General features: G+C 31.9%; 10 non-coding genes across 10 annotated transcripts; 4 read left to right on the top strand and 6 right to left on the bottom strand.

Annotated features, from left to right (window-relative positions):
- Positions 1-2,874: 2,874 nt before the first annotated feature.
- On the top strand, positions 2,875-2,956 carry Trnas-cga (transfer RNA serine (anticodon CGA)). Its single transcript has one exon. It is a non-coding gene; the product is annotated as a tRNA-Ser (tRNA).
- Positions 2,957-3,119: 163 nt separating this feature from the next.
- On the bottom strand, positions 3,120-3,191 carry Trnaw-cca (transfer RNA tryptophan (anticodon CCA)). Its single transcript has one exon. It is a non-coding gene; the product is annotated as a tRNA-Trp (tRNA).
- Positions 3,192-3,641: 450 nt separating this feature from the next.
- On the top strand, positions 3,642-3,723 carry Trnas-uga (transfer RNA serine (anticodon UGA)). The gene has a single exon. It is a non-coding gene; the product is annotated as a tRNA-Ser (tRNA).
- Positions 3,724-4,666: 943 nt separating this feature from the next.
- On the top strand, positions 4,667-4,748 carry Trnas-cga (transfer RNA serine (anticodon CGA)). The gene has a single exon. It is a non-coding gene; the product is annotated as a tRNA-Ser (tRNA).
- Positions 4,749-5,027: 279 nt separating this feature from the next.
- On the bottom strand, positions 5,028-5,099 carry Trnaw-cca (transfer RNA tryptophan (anticodon CCA)). Its single transcript has one exon. It is a non-coding gene; the product is annotated as a tRNA-Trp (tRNA).
- A 989-nt stretch (positions 5,100-6,088) lies between these two features.
- Positions 6,089-6,161, bottom strand: Trnat-ugu (transfer RNA threonine (anticodon UGU)). The gene has a single exon. It is a non-coding gene; the product is annotated as a tRNA-Thr (tRNA).
- A 356-nt stretch (positions 6,162-6,517) lies between these two features.
- Positions 6,518-6,589, bottom strand: Trnaw-cca (transfer RNA tryptophan (anticodon CCA)). The gene has a single exon. It is a non-coding gene; the product is annotated as a tRNA-Trp (tRNA).
- A 653-nt stretch (positions 6,590-7,242) lies between these two features.
- Positions 7,243-7,314, bottom strand: Trnaw-cca (transfer RNA tryptophan (anticodon CCA)). Its single transcript has one exon. It is a non-coding gene; the product is annotated as a tRNA-Trp (tRNA).
- Positions 7,315-7,553: 239 nt separating this feature from the next.
- Positions 7,554-7,625, bottom strand: Trnaw-cca (transfer RNA tryptophan (anticodon CCA)). Its single transcript has one exon. It is a non-coding gene; the product is annotated as a tRNA-Trp (tRNA).
- A 243-nt stretch (positions 7,626-7,868) lies between these two features.
- On the top strand, positions 7,869-7,950 carry Trnas-cga (transfer RNA serine (anticodon CGA)). Its single transcript has one exon. It is a non-coding gene; the product is annotated as a tRNA-Ser (tRNA).
- The last annotated feature ends 4,510 nt before the right edge of the window (positions 7,951-12,460 follow it).

Here is a 12,460-nt window from a genome sequence, read left to right as displayed (position 1 = left end):
CATACAAGCTACCACTTAGATTAATTATCACGATTATAAGAGGTGGTTTCCGGTTTCTTTTTGTCTCTTCAAACACGTCTTAATCATGCTCTCTTGAATACCAAAACATTTTTTTATATCATTTTTGATGTAATAGTGGTATGATTGATCGTGTTTTAGTCATATTATTATATTCATTGTTATTCTTTTTATTTTTTTTTCTATTTTTTAAAGGGTATAAATAGAGGCTATTCAAGTTTTTTTCTATAAATACAGCCACTCATGAAATATTTGTTTTCATACCACTCGATGAAAATAAATCTTGTATTTATAGAAAAAAGAAGATTTTTGTTTATTATAAACATTTTCTTTTTGATATTACAATTTCAAGATTTCCCCTTAAATTTTGTGTATTGGCTGAATTTAAAAGAAAATATTTGGACAAGACACCAGTGAAAATACGAAAAATATGTTTCACAGCAGTGAAAAATATTTTTTTACAGTGAAAACACGAACATTGAAAATAAACATTTTAGTACATCAATATTTCTCAATATTTCATTTATAAGTTTATAATAAAGCTTTACAATGTATCTTCTAAAATATTGTCATGAAATGAATCAGACTGTAAAATTGTATTGGTTTTATGATCTAATAGAAAGTTGTAACGTAGAACTTTTTCTGCCATTTGATAATATACATGAAGTTTGTACGAAAACAGAATACAGAAAAGTTCGAGAACAAAATAGGCCTATAATTCTGCTATTTTGAAATACGGTTTTATCCGTTTATCAAACAATTTACTACCAACTTTATTAATAAAAGTATTTTGAAAGTATTTTATAAGATGTTCAGTAGACTATAGCTTTGTATACTTTAATTTTATTAATGAGAATTCAACTTTAAAGAAAAGGAAAAATGTTATAGGCAAATTGCAGCTACATATTCATACATCAAAACCATCGATGTCCATAAATTGCTAATTGAGTAAATTATATAAGCAACCATAAATTTTCAATAGGATAATAAAATTGTTAAGATTCTGAAATTAACATGCATAATGAATCAATGTCCGCACTCATGTAACACATATGTGTAAAGAGAATGTTTCACGGCAATAGAATGTTCACTTTGTAATAAATATTTCACGTGTTTAGTTCTCCTATTTGTTTAATATCACATGGATAACTAAATACACTAACAATGTGAATAATGCTAAATCAAGTTTGCTGACATTTTTATCGTACAAAGCATGTTTTTAATAAGAATAAATTCAAAGCGCTTACCTAACAATGAACTCTGACGTAACTTCCGCTTTTAAACGGTCCTTTTCCCGCTAAAATTTGTTGTACGATTACCGCTGTAGGTTTGAGCTGCGCAAGCGTCTTCGGATTCTTGATGTGACAAAGCTATCAAGCTAGCTTACGGAACATCGGTGGATCTAATAAGGTGCCGGTTTTGTCTAAAATAATGTACAAGTGTGCATCTGAGGTCTTCTTCAACCCACCAGTAAAGCTGGAAAGTCGCCATATGACCTATACTGTGTTGGTATGACATTTAACCCAACCAACCATCATTTATTCCAAAAGGAATGAGAGAAATTTAAAGTAAAAAGTTTATATTGTGTATGCCCTAGTTCATCTATATTGTATGAATGTACAATTGACTCCCTTGAACCACAGATCAAAGTGAACATCAATCTTGATTAATTAATATATCTTTTGCTGTACAGGATAACTGTATTCTGATTTTTCTTCAACTATTGTAAATCTGTTAATCATTCTACCTTTTTTATAGAATAATAAAGATGTCAATGTTGTTGTTGTTGTTGTTTTTCTATTCTTAATTTTGCAGCTTTAGCTGTAAACAATCTTTTTTGTGCGTGTGTGTTGTGCTGCGTTTGTTTTCATAAAAAAACTCATGAATGCAGTTTAATAAGAAACATGGTTGACAAATAATTTAACGCAAAATAGAGCAAACTGTCTATATCATGTTTACATTAATTGGTGTCTTGCAAAATAAAAAAAATTGTATATTTGAGGCTGATAAGAATGAAATAAACAGACGTATATTTTTAGAAAGCAGAAATGCTTTTTGTGAGGTGAAAGGGTTAGTAAATATAAGTATAATAATTCCGAAAAATCTAGAATTAATGAAATGAGCAGGAAAAACCCAAGAAATTTTTAGAAGTTCATAAATATAAACAAGACATGTAAATCGCCAGAAAATAATTTATCTGCAGATGATTTTTACGTCATTTTTCAAGTCTGAGGTTGTTACTGATTATAGTTCAAGCATTAATATACATGAACTTGATAAACCTTTTGATGAGAATGAAATTCTGAAATGTATTCCCAATTTAACAAGAAATACAAGTAGTGGCATAGATAATGTGGTACCGGATATTTTCATCGATGCTAATAATTTTATTTCACTCTTTCTTATTTAATAAGATATTTGAAAATGGAATTTATCCTGAATCTTTGACGAAAGGCACTATAGTTCAATTATAGAAGGAAAATGTACCCTATGAACCCCGGTAATTACAGGGGAATTGTAATGTTTCTGTGTTATGTGTTTGATTAACCATTTGAATTATTATTGTACATAGATGTATTATTTTGTCTTGGCCATATTCTATAATAATTTACTTGTAAATGGCCAAAGTCATATTTATGCCGTTTGCTAAATAAAGATTGAAATGAAGAATTAAAAAATGTCTAATTGCATAGAAATAATTATTTGTGTACATCATATCATAGAATCCTCAATATAGAAATAAATATCATATTGTAACTAACAATAAAATATTCCTAATTCCATAGGATTATGTCACATCTGTTGAACAAAGTATATTATCAGAAAAATAGGTATAATTATCTCTGAACACATTCAGCTGTGATGGCCGAGTGGTTAAGGCGTTTGACTCGAAATCAAATGGGCATTGCCCGCGCAGGTTCGAATCCTGCTCGCAGCGTACATTTTTTAGACATCTGTCGTCGGAAAAAACTTAACAATTTATCACAAATTATTAATAAGTGTCTTTTTTATCCGTTTCATTTACCGTTAAACAGTATTTGAGCCACATAGAAAAAAAATGTTTTACAGTCGTTTGGTGTAACTAGAATAGATTAAAAAAATGACCTCGACGTGATTCGAACACGTAACCTTCTGATCTGGAGTCAGACGCGCTACCGTTGCGCCACGAAGCCACTTATCCTTAGTCTCATAATATATTTATAATGTCAATAATTACAGCTGTGATGCCAACATTTTAACTATCGATAAAATTCTGCTAAAATATTTCTTCGTGTAGTATTTACAGCGTGAACGACACAGAGAAGAAAACTAACCAATTAACTTGTGATTCAGGATCGAGTTGGCAATCTTAGTCTCTAAACTTATGTTAAATGTAAATGTTAAGGGTAGAGGGGGACTATTTTTACAGCACATCTATAAAAAACGTGTTTTTTTCTTACTAAAAATGTGAGTTTCATAGAAATTTTAATGTTATAGCTTTTATTTACCAATTATAAAGTATAGTACAGCTATAGATATAACGTATGTAAATTAAAAATATCAGATATTGTAATAGCTGATGTCATATACTATATAATATATAACATAATGATGTAGATGCACATAGACAAAACCATTACGCAGCTGTGATGGCCGAGTGGTTAAGGCATTGGACTTGAAATAGAATGGGTATTGCCCGCGCAGGTTCGAACCCTGCTCGCAGCGAGTAATTTTATTTTTTCTGAAAGTTTTAATATCACATTATATTAAAAAAATATTTAATGAAATATAACCGTATTTGGTATTATTATATAATGCGCTTATTGGTACAAAAATATAATCAGATTATATTCATAGTACCATGATATAATATTATATTTCTATGTGAATACTTAAGTTATACTGTAAATAACAAACTTGTATTTTAATTTACTTCACTTTCTGCAACTAATTATTGTTTAAGAAATAATATATCCCAAACAGTGATTTTATCGCTCAATAACATCACTGTTTAGAGTTCGGATGCGAGGAATTATATCACGAGGGCGTAGCCCGAGTGATATAATGATGCGCATCCGAACGACAAACAGTGATCGATGTTATCAAGCGATAAAATCACTAATTTGGATATATTATTTCGATTCTAATACGACATCAACAAATAAATGTTGCCGTACTTGATAGCTAAGCAAAATTGCGCCTGATTTGTTTCCGTACTTATTTTCAGCGCGTCGGATTTTTAGTGGTTACGTCGCGTGTATAATGATTACGTCACATGTCTAAATATAGAACGTCAAACTGTGCATCTGTTGCATAATAACACACACTTTCTGTTCTTCTATGTTCAATAGGGAAAAATGCGGGTCGTGTTAGAATACATGTATTTACTATAGATTATTAGTGGGAAGTCGGTTAAGATGGATGTGTTAAAATGTGTTAAAATCATCGTAAAAAGCCAAAAGAAACCGTGTGAAATAACATCTTGAAGAAGAAGAACTTCAAGAAGAAGAAGAATATACTGCAAACTGAATAATATTTTTTGCCGTTTATCATATTAGATCCGCAAAATAAAAATAAGTAACAATAAATTCGATTACTTACATGTCACATCTGTTCAACAAAGTAGAGCTTAACAAAATATATTCTGCTTTTCAGTAAACCACATACAGCTGCGATGGCCGAGTGGTTAAGGCGTTTGACTCGAAATCAAATGGGCATTGCCCGCGCAGGTTCGAATCCAGCCCGAAGCGATTTTTTATAGAGCACAAAATGTCTTTCTCAACATGAAGATTTAATTCATCAACTGTCACGGGAGATAAACGTTTCACAAGGGATGGAGTTCTTGTGATAACTCGGAAAACTTTTATGCTACAAAATGGCAGTAAGCCACAACGAAATTAATAGATTGCAGTTTAGTCATAGTGCTCAACGGTACATTCATACTTGAAACATTTATCAGACTTAGAGAAAATTCGCATTTACTTTCTTTCTGAAATTAGAAAAGGAAAACGAGCAAATTAAAAAATGTATGACCTCGACGTGATTCGAACACGCAGCCTTCTGATCTGGAGTCAGACGCGCTACCGTTGCGCCACGAAGCCTTAATATGTCTTTCAAGATATTTTATCTAGCTTTATCTAGTAAAGTCATGATGTTATTGATCGGCGTTATTGCGTCATCTGAAAGGTACTATTTTATACTTTTGACACAAAATGTGCGATTATGCAAGGTTGTCCTTTTAATACGATGTAATTTAGTTGTAATATATAGATTTTTATTTTCATGTATGTTTCACAGACAGCGTTTTACAACTTTGTGTATTTCTTGAGAAACATTGTAGATGTATTATTGATTAATATGTATAATGAAATATACCAGACGGTTTTTTCAGTGACAAATACAAATTATTCGTAAGTAAAGCTTGTAAAAAATACCAATGACTGATTTCTATGTAGTATAAATTTGATTTTAAAATTATTTTACTTTCTGAAAATAAGAATTAAACGAGTATTTTTTATCATCAAATCATAAAACTAAATTTTACACTAGCTCAAGTTTTGCTAAACATATTATCTTTTGAATGTCAGATGATAAGTCTGTAAGAACTCATAAGATGATTGTAGATTTTAATTTCTAAAGCATATTCTATTGTTCATTAAATATTGAATAGCTTCTTACACTGTGTATATATACGAGCAAACCCTAATGACATAAAGTCTGTCTGGTCATGCAGTCATTGGACAAAATATGATTTCAACCACTAATGAAAGTTTAGACATATAAAATAGAATATAAATTTGATTTTAAAATAATTTTACTCGAGTAGATTTTTAAAAATGACATAGTTGCTGATGTTTATAAATAGTATATACATTTGCTAGCGTAAGGGTGATTTAACGGTAAAATTACATTTTCAAATATCTGTATGATATGTTGATAGTAACTAGTAAAAGCTACAATAATATTCAAAGAGGAATAGCAGCTACCTCCTAAGGATATCATGACCTTTTTCTATTTATATATACATGTAAAATAATAAAATACGTACTTTCCAGATGAAATTGTGTATTAATAGCTTTAGAAAAGATAAAGCCCCCAGTGAGAATCGAACTCACGACCCCTGGTTTACAAGACCAGTGCTCTAACCACTGAGCTATGGAGGCACGCGTTTCGTAACTAAAAGAAGTAATATAAAAATATTTATCTAATGATCTGCATTTTCAAAGCTGTAACCTTGCCGCCATAATTGATAACTTGTGCATGTGCTTTTTTCCACTAAACTAGTATTTTTCTTATAGTATTAACTTACAAAATAATTTAAATCAATTATTGTTTTTACAATTACATATCTCTAAGTGTCTAAGTAGAGCCAGGGTCTTCCAAATAGATTTGAAAGACCCTAGAGAGCTAAACCATAACTTTTTGTAGCCTATTAAACTTGCTGGTAAAAGATACTACTTTTTTTCCTCCGTTGAAAAAACGTATATAAATAATAAAATGAGCGAACTAAAAAAAAGTATGAACTCGATGTGATTCGAACACGCAACCTTCTGATCTGGAGTCAGACGCGCTACCGTTGCGCCACGAAGCCTTGTGAATGTTTAAATTTAATGTTACAAGTGAATGTAATGTAGCCTTATTTAGTTTAACCGTTAATCAAGGAAGTGTGTAATTTAATCTGAATTATTGCGTCATTTTAATTAAAGGAAACAATTTATATACGCATAAAAATATCTCCTTAAGCACTTTGCAAATAGTGATGAAATAGTTTTGTTTGGTTTTAATAAAATTTTATTCTTAAAATGTTTACTAAAAACATATATTATACCAAACAAAAAAGCGCAGTACGGTAGTAAATAGAGTAACAGTGAGGAACTCACGACTCCTGGTTTACAAGACCAGTGTTCTAACCACATACGTTACTATGTAAATAGAGGTTTTATTACAACTGATAACAATATTTGTTCAGTTAGGAAGAGTTCGATTGGGGTTTTACTTTTTGAAGATTTTACCTTGCCATAATTGATAACTTGTACATTGTGAATGTGGGTGTGTTTTTCCCACGAAACAAGTATTTTTTACATATTGTATTAACTAACAAATAAATAGATTCAAAGTTACATATCTCTAAATAGTCTATTGTCCTAAAGTAGAGCAAAACCAACACGTCTTGTAACCTATTAAACTTGCTGGTAAAAGATACTACTTTTTATCTATCGTTGAAAAAAATGTGAACAAAATATATGACCTCGACGTGATTCGAACACGCAACCTTCTGATCTGGAGTCAGACGCGCTACCGTTGCGCCACGAAGCCTTACAGTGAATACTATCATTTGATTTTACCATACAAGTGAACAAAAAGATGTAGACCGATAATCAAGGTAGTGTGTAATTGATCTGCATTATTGCGTCATTTTGATTAAAGGAATCTAAATATATCTGCGTATATAAATTGTATCAAAGTAGAGTTAAACCAAAACTATTTATAACCTATTTAACTTGCAGGTAAAAATATCGCCTTTTTTTTGTTAAAAACAAATGTTTTAAAAGGTATGACCTCGACGTGATTCGAACACGTAACCTTCTGATCTGGAGTCAGACGCGCTACCGTTGCGCCACGAAGCCTTGTGAAAATTACCATTTAATGTTATAAGTAGATTATATATAGCCTTATTTAGTTTAACCGTTAATCAAGGTAGTGTGTAATTTGATCTACATTTTTGCGTCATTTTAATTGAAGGAAACTATTTATATACGCATTAGATAATCGTGTAAATACGACGTTTCTTGTGGTTTATACAATGTATATTGATTTATTATAATTATTATTATCTTGGTATGGATATAAATATACTAGTAAGGTTAATAGCTGTGATGGCCGAGTGGTTAAGGCGTTTGACTCGAAATCAAATGGGCATTGCCCGCGCAGGTTCGAATCCTGCTCGCAGCGTTAATTTTTTTCAGTCGTCGGAAAAATAAAACTTAACAATTCATCACAGTATATTAATAAGTGTCTTTTTTATCTGTTTCATTTTCCGTTTAAACTAATTTGAGCCACATAGAAAAAAATGTTCAACAGTCGTTTTGAGCAATAAGAATAGATTTAAAATCAAAGCGCTGCAAGCACTGAGGTATACATTGGTTGGACAATATTTGTGTTATCAAGACCATGTGATTTTAATCTACTGAACTCAATAGAAGTCATCTTCTGGTTACAGTCGATTCCGGACACAAATCTAGGCTTATTTCTTCTCAAGTTATTAATAAGACAAGAAAGAGGTTTTGTTCCTACAGACTAGTGCTGTGTTTTTCCAGGTAAGACTTTATGGTTTGCGAAACTGAAGAGCAATACAGAAATCAGTTTGCAAAGACCTGTTTATTATCTGCAGTATACAATACTGAAATAGTAAAATAGAGTCTTCAGTGTTTTTATCTATTACTTTAAAAACAAGACCAACATGCGGGTTTGTAGTCTATAAAAATGTGGTATTAAATCATTCAGCAAGACTTAAAAGTTAGGTGAACATTTTTGTTTACATGCAAAACACATTCACTGGAAAAAATGCACTCCATAGTGCAATTATTGATTCAAAATAAAAGCATTTGTACTTGACAAAATTTAGGCATCAAAGCCCTAAGCTCTAGCCATGTACATTCTTAAATTTTTACTACAAGTACATAACGAAAATTAATGACCACCTCCCCCAACCCTCGCACAAGGCAAATTTTATCCCAGGGCTAAAATTAAAACAATTTTGGTAGAGGTAGACTATGTTTCATGCCAAATATCTTACCTCTAGTCTTTGTCAATTCAAATAGGAGAATATTGTTTAAGTTTTTTTTCTATACATGTATATACATTTAAGGAAAACCTAAGACACCCTGGTGCCTGGTAAACCTTGTACCTTCAGACAAGATTTTTTTAAAGTTTTTACTATATTCATACCATATAAGGAAAACCTAAGAAGACTCCTTGGCAGAGCCAATTTTGACCCCAGGGCTTAATTTGAACAATAGTGATAGAGGTCTACTACACAGGTAAAGGTTTCATGCCAAATATCAAACATCTAGCCTTTGTCAATCAGAGGAGAATATTTTTTAAGTTTTTTTTTCTATACATGTTTATACATTTAAGGAAAACCTATGACACCCTGGTGCTATTCACTAGGGCAGCATTTGAACAACTTTGGTAAAGGACTTACTGATGATATTATTTACCAAGTATCTAAGCTCTAAGCCTTAAACCTTCTGATAAAAAGATTTTTTAAAAATTTTTTGCTATATAAATATAAGGAAAACTTTAATATGACCCCAGGGGTGAGGCAAATTTTGACCCTTGGGCTTTAACGTGAATTATCTTGGTAGAGGTTCACTACCATAAGTTTCAGGACAAATATCTAACCTCTAGCCTTTGTCAATTCAGAGGAGAATATTTTAAGTTTTAACTACATACATATCAGGAAAATCTATGAACCCTAGTGCAGGGCTAATTTGACCCCCGGGGTATAATGTGAAAATCTTGTGAATGTCTACAAGACAATGCCTTATGCAAAATATCTATGCTCTAGGCCTTATTTAAGTCCTTGAATAACTTTGGAAGCCCTTCACTCATGGAACAACCCTGTCAAGTTTGGTTGAAATTGGACAAGATGTTTTCAAAAGATGTTTACATAATTATTATGTATAAAACACACACACATGCACGCATGCATGCACACACACACACACACACACGCACACACACACACACGCACACACACACACACACACACACACACACACACACACACACACACACACACACACACACACACACAAAGAGGGGAATCGCTATATGCCAACGCAGCATCTACATGCATCAGACCAGCAGTCAAACACATTTTCAAAAAATAAAATGACAATTACATTGTTGATGTGTTGAAAGCCTTGTGAAATTTAATAAAAGCTTTATAATATTTAGAATAAACTTTCATTTTTTTCATTCCAAACTGTTATCAAACAATATTAGGTATGGTACATGGTATGGTCAACCAAGTGGATCTCATTGGAGCTAGGTGGGGAGGAGTGTGGGAATCCAAAGATTAGTAAATCATGTTTAAAGCATTTACTGAGTGCATCAGAAAGTATTTAAGCACTAAGTTGAAATTTATATGGCATAATGCACTTTATATGTGTTAATATGCTATATATCAAAATTAAATAATTAATATCTTTTTTATATGTTAACTATAAACTTAAAGAATTAATAAATTTCTTTTATATAATCTATGAATTCAGTTTATAGTATCTTTTTTGGTTTGACTTTTATTACAGTCTGTGCTTTTTGTGATACCATACTATTGTTTCCGGCACCTTTACTCCAAGTAAGCAAATGAAGTAATTGAAGACTAGGATCTTGAGTGTACTTCCTTTCTGAGTGGGGGATCTGAACATCACTGTCTGTCCTGTTCACCATGTCTCGATATCGGATTTGTCTTGGTACAGACCACCCTGTCTCAAGGGGGAGAATCACGCCGTTCGTTACCCAAACAAACAAGATGGCGGATGCAGCCAAAAAGTAGGTTTTTCCCTTTTTTCTCTGAAATTCGTGATGTTCTAATGTAAAAGTACATATAACAACCTTCTATACAATTTTCCTGGCACACAGGATTTTATTTCATGATATTTCGTCCCGTACTTCATCTGAAATGCGCATCACCAGATTCGAAGCGAGAGAATTTTCCACCGCGTTTGATCGTGGTAACGTACGGCTTTTTCTCTCAAATTCACTGTTTCTTTTACATATAAGTATATTAAACTGAAACCACTGACTTAAAAAAGTTATAATATGTTGTCAAGTAAGCAATCATGCCAATTCTGGCTAGATTTACTGCTGTAAATATTAATATCGGGGCATTTTCCGGAAATGATAACGTATGGCGCACAAAATATCAATGATAACGTACGGCGCATTTTTGTCTGATTAATTGATTTTCTTTATAATAGAAAAGTTATGTTAACAAGACATAAGTGGATGTGTAGAACCAAAATAAATAATATTAGTGTCCAGCTTTATTTGTCATCCAATGATAGCGTTGTATTTCTTAACAAAAGTCGATGATATATCAAAGTCCGTTCATAGCAGCCTTTTATTTTTCATAGTACTTCATAGAACCGCGTTTGTGCAAATGGACAGGTATAGTGATGAAATAAAGTTAATACTAATGAAGCCAAATAAAGCTTGACACTAAGTATGTTTGTATTCATCCGTAGCTGTTCTACAGAAATAAGAAATATTCTCCGGTTGCTATCGAAATAGAACAACACGGATGAACACTTACATATACTTTGTAAACAATAGTTTAAGAGTAGCATAATAATTTTTAAAATCGTTCTTTCATAAAGGTAATGACGTCATTTAAGCACATGAGCGGTCTGGCATTAAAGGTTTCAGACGGGTTAGAACCTACTTTCATTCATATTTCTCTGTTATGTATTTTTCTTTCAATGAGCGACCATATTGAATAAACACAGGCTCATCTCATCTGGGTGTAAGCTAGTCGCAATCAATTTTCATTTTGTAAATGTTGACGGGTTCAAATTAATTAAGTTTTTCTTATCAGAAATTTGTTAGGAATGATTTAAGACTTTTTCTTTGGAAAAAGAAAATATATCACCGTCCGTACCTTTTAAAACATTTTTTGCTCTGCTGGAATGCGTTTTCTTCTTTCCAATTAGGGGATAAGACCATAATTATCGCACAACACTGTGCGATATTTTAATGTAAAGACAACAAACACACAAATGTTTCTTAAAGTGGAGACTTTTCTTCCCATTCTGCCATTTTATTACAAAAATTCTCAAAACTATTACACGTGTGTTTTAATTGGTATATTACCAACGAAATATATTATGCCACCAGCTAGAAAGATATTTTTTCCGATAGTACAGCATTGTTCAATTAATTATTTTCTGACCGGACCAACATTTTTTTCAGATATCTATCATTTCCTACATAAAAATAATTCATTATCAGCTGATGGACAAATGGAAATCCTACAAGAAGTAAAATGCGCCGTACGTTATCATTGATATTTTGTGGCGCCATACGTTATCATTTCCGGAAAATGCCCCGATATTAATATTAACAGCAGTAATCTAGCCAGAATTGGCTATGATTGTTTACTTGACAACAATTATAAAACTTTTTAAGTCAGTGGTTTCAGTAAATTATACTTATATGTAAAAGAAACAGTGAATTTGAGAGGAAAAAAGCCGTACGTTACCACGATCAAACCGGTGGAAAATTCTCTCGCTTCGAATCTGAAGGTGACGCGCATTTCAGATGAAGTACGGGACGAAACATCATGAAATAAAATCCGTGTGTGCCAGGAAAATTGTCTGTGTGTAGAAGGTTTGTTATATGTATTTTACATTAGAACATCACGAATTTCAGAGAAAAAAGAGAAAAAAACCTACTT

Source organism: Ruditapes philippinarum, unplaced genomic scaffold, assembly GCF_026571515.1.
Source record: "Ruditapes philippinarum isolate M1 unplaced genomic scaffold, ASM2657151v2 ctg6449_1_1_1_1, whole genome shotgun sequence".
In the NCBI taxonomy this organism is placed as follows: domain Eukaryota; kingdom Metazoa; phylum Mollusca; class Bivalvia; order Venerida; family Veneridae; genus Ruditapes; species Ruditapes philippinarum.
The sequence above is the reverse complement of the archived record's forward strand: the minus strand, read 5'-3'. Positions and strand labels throughout refer to the sequence as shown.